Source organism: Papaver somniferum, chromosome 5, assembly GCF_003573695.1.
Source record: "Papaver somniferum cultivar HN1 chromosome 5, ASM357369v1, whole genome shotgun sequence".
NCBI classification, from domain to species: Eukaryota; Viridiplantae; Streptophyta; class Magnoliopsida; order Ranunculales; family Papaveraceae; genus Papaver; species Papaver somniferum.
In genome coordinates this window covers 199,350,032-199,359,476 of record NC_039362.1, presented here as the reverse complement: position 1 = coordinate 199,359,476, position 9,445 = coordinate 199,350,032, and positions in this window count along the sequence as shown.

Sequence of the window (9,445 nt, the reverse complement as noted above, 5' to 3'; positions counted from 1 at the left end):
GATCCTTAGTATAAGTCCTAGTTGAGATCCTTAATAGGTATCGTTCCTAGTTGATATCCTTACTAGAGTTCCTTCCTAGTTTTGCAAATAAAAATAAATTACAATTAGTATAATGTGGATAAAGTAAGAAGTCCATGGATAGACTATACTTCATAACTCCATATACTCAAGTCGTATAGACGACCACTATATCATTCCTTGATATTTTTATCATATTATGATAATCAAGTTACCAATACTAAATTCGTTGTAAATAAATTTTACTTCGGATGAATAGACTATAGTTCAATAAATTAATATCGGTTTGAAAGAACAAACAATAGAAATTGAACAAGTCAAGTCTGTAATTACTAACTCAAAATGAAGGATGATGTCTTGTTGTTGCCGATACGTATTCAGGTATTCTTAAGCAACAAGAGCATGTTATAACATTTCTATGTTTCTAGTCTAATCTAATGAAATTGACTTTAGTAACCAAATCAAGAGATTCTGAGTTTCGAACTAAACTTGACAACCAAATTTGACATACGAACTCTAACAATCCTATTTACTCATTCTTTCTGCCATTCTCTCTACCAAGAAAATGTCGTATGAATTTAGTGTTATGATGAAATTGCAAAGAATATTTTTTGATATTCAAGCTATCACTTGACAAAACTTGAAATACAAATTCAAGCAATGGAAGTTCTAAAGGACTTATGACATAATAGTTCGGGGATAACTTGTTTTTGTTCAATACATTAAAATTACGGGAAGATCCTAGGAGACATTAAGTTACATCCACATTTACAAACAGTTTTTTGGGGTATATGAACTATGATAATATACTTGATGTGAAAATCTCTTATTTTTTCACGTATACGAACCGATTAGTTCAACACGTGAACTACGTGATTTTGAGATGAGCTCTTCTTTTCTCACGTACATAGCTTAATTGGTCAGTGTGCGAATGAAGCGATTTTAAGATGTTCGTTAACCCTTTTTATAACTTACGTATACGAGTTGAATTTTCCAGTTCAGGAACTGTGTAATTTTAAGAGGTTCATTCCGAGACAATAAATTTGCTCACAAACCGTTCTTCTAGTTCACGAATTGATTGTCTTTAATAGTAATTTAATATCAATATTTCTTTGAGGATTGGCGGACAACTTAACCATTCCTCCTGGGATAACTCTTTGTTCACAAGGCGTATATCAAAAATACACGGCCGCACATTCTCTTTTGTAACTTCAACGTAAACTTCTCACATGCTTACATGAATACATATGTATATTAAGAAGTTTAGTTTACTTGGTATCAAAGTAATTTATAAACATGGAAACTAGTTCACGAACTTATATTTGCTTGTAAGATAATTAACCTTGTTCATCATTATATATAGAGGACTCTATGCAAACTAGAATCTCAAACCTGGCGCACTATGTCCTAGTTGCAGCTAGATTTGTCTTCTAAAGACCTAAGTTTTCTTGAGAAATATAATTAGGTTAGAACTTCTGAAATATTCACTAAGGGATTCATGAAGCTTAGAATATCTTTTAAGAGTTTTATATTATAGTTTTTGATATCCGGAATCGTATCTTGATCATCGTAGTTCTTGTATATTCTAAGATCCATCTCTTATGTTATACGTCCATTCAAAAATTATCGATCAAAAATAAGATTGATAGAAAAGTTCTCTTCGTCACAGACGACTTTGTAGTTCCATAAGATTCATAAATGTTTCTAGATTAATCTTGTGAAGTAAAGTCGATTAGGCATCTCTATAACCTTTTGAGGAGAGTAAGCTATCCTAATTGTTGAGGTTTGTTTGGTATCTTATTTACCATCGAAGATCCCTCATAAGAAAACAAGTTTCTATTACTTTGGTTAAATATCTTTCTGAAGGAAATTAATCACTATCTATTAGAGGCACATTAGTCAAAAGTATTCACTTCATTTGAAGCAACTCCTAGGCTTGTACAGATTCAATGTTGGACGAAATGATTGATAGATCAACCGAATCTTATAAATGAACCCTAAAAATTAAAATGATTTTCTCTTCAAAAATTTAACATCAAAATGATTGTATAACGATGAGATGATTACAGATATCGACTCCGATCGTGAATCAAACAAGAAATTTTAGGGTATACCCAAGATTTTAGGTTTTTGAAAGAATGCGAAATTGGGGGATAAAAAAACTAATTGGGGGATAGAGGAAAAAGACAAAAACTGGATCCAAATATCAAATTAGGGTCACCCCTTATCAAAGTATTTTTTAAATGCTAATCTACCCCTCACTAATCAGGTTTAGTGGTTAATAATAAATAGTAAGAATCTTAAGTATTTGTTAAATGATTAGTGTGTATTTGTATTTGGATGAATGAGATGAGAGTAGAAAGATGAAAAAAATTTTGAGAGGGAACTTTTTTTGGTGAAAGTGGAGGACGATTGTGAAGAGAGAATTGCTGCTAAGAGGTTCAAAATTTTTATTTCTTTGAATCCACCATTGTTGCAGCTGAAATAGCTTGGTGCCGCCATTGTATTCAACCGAAAAAACCATGCCGACATTTGTTGGAAATTTTAATAAATGTTTGCCACTATCCGGGGGGGTCCGGGGGGCGTAGTCAGTTAATTCTCGAGCATTCCGGTACCTGTGCCGGCATAGTATGCTGCTTAAAGTTTTATGCCGGCACATGATGAAAAGTATGCAGGAAACTTCAAATTTTTTTCACTTGACTAGACTACGACATTGATAGATTTCTATCGAGCATGCCGGCACTCAGTTCTGGCATTGGATGTTAGTTACAAGTATGCCGACACCATTTTCCGGCATGGTCTTCATCAATTCCGGCATGATATTCATCACTTCTGGCGATGTAAATTTTTTTATTTCCGACATGGTCTTCATCACTACCGGCATGCTCTTCATCTATGCCGGCATGGTCTTCATCACTACCGGCATGGTCTTCATCTATGCCGGCATTGGTCTTCATCACTTCCAGCATGTCTTCATCACTTGCGGCATGGTCTTCATCACTTCCGGCATGGTATTCATCAATACCGGCGTGGTCCTCATCGCTTCCGAATGATAAAAAAAAATCATTTTCAAGGGAGTGGAGAAATGGGGAAAATTTAAAAGGGAAGAGAATTTGAAAGGGAATGGGGAAAATTTAGAGTTTGAAAGGGAGTGGGGAAAAATCTAATTTTAAAGAGAGCGGGATAAATGGGGGATATGATTTTGTTTTTTTATTTTAAGTTTTTTGATTTTTATTTTGAGCAAAGGGTATTTTAGTATTTTCATCCCAAAAATCACCCCTTAGCACACACCATGGGTTGGGGGAAGTAATCTATATCCCCCAATTAGTTTTTTTATCCCCCAATTTCGCATTTTTTTTGAAACCTTAGAGTTAATGAAAATAAAAATTAAAAAAAGACCTCGTTCTCGCTGATTTGCAGTGATTCGTTTGATTATCTTTAACTATGATTAATTTCTTCTTGAACAACAAAGATCAAAGTAGTTCTTGTGTTGGATGGAGAGAGAAAACTGAAAAGAAAATGAAACTAGAACGGTAAGACCTAATAGTTGTTCCCATTACTTGAGGGTTATATTTGGTATTAATTACTTTTTAATAATTTTGATGACGTCATCATCCGGGAAAAATTCAAAATCTGGCCCCATAATTAAAAGTTATGGGCCTAGAAATAACAAAATTTGAAAGTTTTGAGTTGGTAATGGAGGATCCATTTAGTGGGGTTTCTATATGTATAACGCATATACTAAAGGCTTTATAGTAGTTTTCACTAAAAAAGTATCCGTCAAATATTTTCTGTGATCTTAAAGATCTGGACCGTTTATAGATAATAATCCGACAGTTAGAATAGCTTGTTAGATCTCGTAAAAAAGAGGTTGACAACGGATCCCTCCTTTTAATAATTGTCTATTAGTTTATCATTTTGTTGTTTAACCTTACTAGCTAGCTTGGACTTGTATATTGTTCTCAACTCAAGATTTCAATATTCTTGTGTGTAATTTTAAAGCTAATTGATAAAATGAATGAATGTTGAAATTCAAAAAAGACTTGCGGCGCAACTTGTTATTGCTTGCCTGCTATGTAAAAGATAATCTATTATTTAACCCTCATTTATATAAAAAAAAATATTTGAGTTTAATTTTCGGTTTCATTTCCATTCGAAAGAATTTAATTTGATATTAATTTGATGTTCAAACAAATTAATTCAGATTCTTCAAGTTTTTCAGCTAATCTGGATTTATATATAATTCAATTCTACAACCGATTTAATTAGTTCCGCCTGTAAAATCAGTCGTATGATAAAGTCATTCCGCGGCCGCCACATATATGTTCTCAGCTTCCTAATTTCTTAAGCAAATAGTTCCAACCTAAACAATTTAAGCATGATTGTAGAAATAGATTGTCATAAAAAAAATCAATTTCCCCAGCCACCCGACCATGAGACTTGGAAGAGAAGTGCCGACTATATAATATTAAGTAACAAAAGTTAAGTCAACAATTAAAGAGATGAGTAGTGAAATCGAATTGAAAAACCTGATGAGATTAATATTTATCAGGTGATAGATTTTAGCCAATTGACGATATGTTGTCGGATATCATTGAACTTTTGATGTTGCTTCTTCATCTTCCTTGAGAGAATTGGAAGTTTTACAGTGGTCTAGGGTTATTATTTTAATGTCGTACAGATGGAAAAAATTTAGAAAGAAATGATTGAAATAATGCTGCAATTTTATTTAATAAAGCAGACAATACTAGACCTCATCAGTTTCATAGAACTGACGTTACGTATATTAACTAAGTCAACTAATTTGACTTACTTGACTTTACTTAAGTGCTGACAACACCTTGAAGAGAGCAGACGATAATAGACCTAGTCAGTTTCATAGAACTGACATTACATATATTGACTAAGTCAACTGGTTTGACTTTTGCTTGATAAATAAATACTCTGAACTTGAGTTACACTTTTACTTTGACAACTCTTCTTCAAGTGGTAGAAAGAACACATAGGATGAGAATCCTTAGACAGTAGAATTCAATCAAAACTGTAGTATAGGATGAAAAAGTAGGGGTCTAACAACCACACCCAATAATTCGTTTGGCAATCTGTATGGACTAACTCCAATATACTTTCAAGAGAATCAACTAGACAGTCAGACTCAATCTTAAGAAAAGTACATCAAATAGTTATATCTCAATTTCTCAATTCAATCCGCAATCAAACAAATAGGAATTTGCGAGCCCGATTGAATACACGAAATAACTTGGACGGTATCAAAAACCAATATCCAAGTGTCAATCAATTTAATCAACAACCAAGGGTTGGATTCCCAATTGATTGAACTTACGCACAACCTGTGATATTTCAATTATAAAGATAAACAATATAATGCGGAAAATAAATTACACAGACACCAGAAATTTTGTTAACGAGGAAACCGAAAATGCAGAAAACCCCCGGGACCTAGTCCAGAATAAATACACATTGATTATAAGCTGTTACACCAAATTCCTACTACCTATTCGGACTAGATGTAATACCTTTTTCAGCACAAATAGAACTCCTATCACAATACTGCTTGTCTTTAGGAATTCTTCTCGTAATTCTTCTAGCAGACCCAAAGCTCTCTTTAGAAGATACAACAACACGATTGATACGATTCGATATTTTGTTTGCACAAAACACCGGTTTGATTTCCCTTTAGATGTGAATCAAGGTTTTGAAAATCTTGTGTTTATTTTGATAAAAACAATTACAAGGTAAAAGTAATATCAAAACAAACTTGTAGATTAGGGATTATTATACTATTCAATAAAGGAAGAGAAACCTAATTATTCTACCACAAGAACAATTAGAATAAATCTAGAGATATCTTGTTTAAAACATCTTAAGGATTTTTACGAGATGCCTAATTTGAAGTTTTTATTTCTAGCTTCCGATTTCGACTAACAAGTATTGGTATACAATCGGAAACTGAAATCTATCAAAACCTAGGGTTTATGATCAACAACTCTTGAATGGTTTTATATCAAAAGAGAAAACCTTAGAATAGACAAGAGGTGAAAAACCTAGATTAAAAATTGTACAATCAATCACGAAGATTAATCCAACTCGGATTTTAGATCCCCAATACAAAGACTTTTATCTCACTCTTGTTCACGAAGAACAAAAGACATGGAAAACAACCTATGAAGCTTACACCAATTTTCCAAAGGGGATGAAAACGTGTAGCGTTCATGAACTCTATATTTATAGTGAAACATAGCTTGAAAACTAAGCAAAGCTATTTTCCTTTTTCAAGACTCTCTTAATTTTGGGAGTCTTTCCTAAGTCAACTCTTGCCAAAATAAATAAATAAATAATTAATTAGCAAAAATTGTATTTATGTGAATAAATCACATTTTAACTTAGGAAGGAATTTAAAGTTATCACAAACATTTTAATATGGTAATCAAATATGTTTGGATTAATAGCCATCTTTCCTAGATAAGTAAACATCACCAATTTGACCAAAAATGCCTTTTAGTCACGTAATTGGTCCCAAGTCCATGAACCGTTACAAACAGCCCATGTATTGTTTCCTACTAACGAACTTTAATAAATCACTCATAACTTCATCGTTATAACTCGGAATTGAGTGATTCTTGGCTCGTTGGATTCGTAATCTCATTCACTATAACATGAGATTATTTATAAGCATAAAGGTTATTGTATCCAAGGTCATGAATCAAATAACCTCAAGTATATATACATAAACGTACATTTTACCGTCATTGGAATTGTTACATAGAGTGAGCATTTGTTTCGATAGATTAGAAAGGTAGAATTTAACAAGAATCCAAATGAAATCAATCACCATATAACTTTGTTGATGAATTCCTTGTTGATGTCTTCTTGTAATCTTCAGTCTTCATCCTTCAAGAATAGCTCTTCTTAGACCTAATCTAGTCTGAAACTATCTTTAGTATACTAAATCAAGAATGCGTTTTGGCAACTAAATTTGAAAACTAGCTTGACATACCAACGCTAGTGGGTTCAACCAAGCAATTCCCTAACAATCTCCCCCTTTGTCAATTTTAGTGACAAAACCATTTTACATATGGATTTAAACAAATAAAAGCATTACAGCTCCAAAACCCAACATACTTGATTTCTTTGGTTCTTTAACTAAACGTGTGTTCATCCTGTACTTGTTGAAAATCCATCATAGTATTATTACACAACATCGAAGTTCAATTGTATCACAACTTTGACAATAATGCTACGGGGATATGTATCACTCCCCCTTAGTCAATACTTCATCTCACAATGAAAACCACTTCCCCTTACATAATGATCCTTAAACCATATGTATATGTAGTGTGAACTACAAAATAATTCTCCCCCTTTTTGTCAATATAAATTTGCAAAGGTACGAAAATTGGTGGGATCCTAATGAAATTTTCATAGAGGAACTTCTTGACCAAAGGAAAACATATTAACTTTACTTTAGATTATATCACATAGTCGAAAATTAGTGACTTCATCAAGGAGTTTATTAATATAAACACAAGTTCCAGAACCGCTTCACCCCTCAAAGATATATCAATTAAGCACAAGTTCATTTAAGAACTCTCCCCCATAAGATGTCATTCCCGAAAGAACAACAAGGGTGACCTTATTCCAGAGATAAGGATTTATATATTGGATTTTAAAAACCCTACAGGGAGATACGAGTTAAGAACCAATCATTGAAAGTCTCTCACGAGATCGTGAAACAATAGAACTATCTCATGGTAACAATACACAACATATAATCATGAATATCATGTATTGTGATCATCTTTTCTAAGATACACACTTGTATTAATAAGAATTGATATGCTCAGAAGGAAGAATAACCTTTTCCATAAGGATTTACACCAATAATGGTTACCATAAGAGTATGAAAGAGATTCTTTGACAATAAAAACCAACATCCAAGGCGTTGATTATTGCTTCTAACCTGTTATACATAAGAATTTCAATCACACATCAAGTTAGGTAATTAAGAATCATACGCGTGGTATTCTTCTTCACCATAACTAGTTCAAATGACTCAAATGAACTAGTTAGAGAGTTGTTCAATTGCAAGGAAATCTTATGTAACTACACAAGACACAATTGAAGCAAAAACGGTTTGATTCACTCGAATCGGTTCATGAACTTTATAGCCACGGTTTGCAAAAGAATTCCTTAATTTATTTAAACATGAGTTCAAGATCAACCGGTTTTAGATATAACCTTCTCAAGTTCGCGGACTGGGTTCGCGGACTTAAGCTCATGAGAGGAGTACACAAACTCCAGCAAAAATTCTCGGGTTTGAGAACTTCGCCAGTTCGCGGACTTGGCTATGCCACTTCCATTTGTCTTGTTCAACAAAGTTCGCAAACTTTGGTTCAAGGAATAAGGACTTATACATATATGTGTTTCCACAACAATGCTTATATCCTACCAATGTATGGTTATGTAATCTAAACTCTCATTTCAATCATTTGAAACATTCTCAGAGAACGTTATATAGCCGTTATTCACATACCATTTTTCTTCAGAGCAATTTCCAAAGTGATTGAAACATTACATGACTTTCGTCACTAGGCAAAGATAAATTTGGCTAAAGCGAAAGCTTACCAACACATATTTCGGGAGATATGTAAGCGAGTTAGACTTAGCTAGAAACAATAACTTGTTCCACATATTCAAAAATTACCAACTACAATATGTGCGTCCCAATTCTTTTGCAATCCTTACCGCATTTACTGGGGCTTCTTGGTGAGGATGCACTTTCAACACAATCAGGTTGTGTTGAGGTGAACAAAATCTTGCTCACCATAGGTATTTGAAACAAAATCATGCATGGACTCTAGAATTTTAACAACTTCCTTGAAAATTTCAATAATTTTTCCATACCCTTTTAAGATGATATCCCTTGTTGAACTCTTGTCTGAGAGATCCTTCTTACTAGTACTCGTTGCTTTATTGATCTTCTTTGATACCCACTTCTGAGTAGCTTTTGGAGCAACATATTTTTTTTTCTCCCCAATATAATTATGAAATTTCTTGGAGGAAATACTAAAAGAACTGATATTACGAGACTCATATTTTCTCTAGTTTGGAACATCAGATCTTGTCATCTTAACAGAATCAGATATGGATTTATCTCGTTTAAGATATCTGCAATTCCTCTGCAAATGACTTGGCTTTCCACAATAAAAACAATGTTTAGTAGAATGGAAAAATTTATGTTTAGTGTTACCTGAATGTGTATGTGCTTGCTTTGGAGCTTGACATAATTTCCTCTTTTCATCATCGACAGCTGGTAGAGATACTTCACTTTTGTCAACCTTGGAAGGTTTTGGTTTAGAAGAATATTTAGCTTTGACAAATTTTACCTCTTTGCAAATACTAGGAA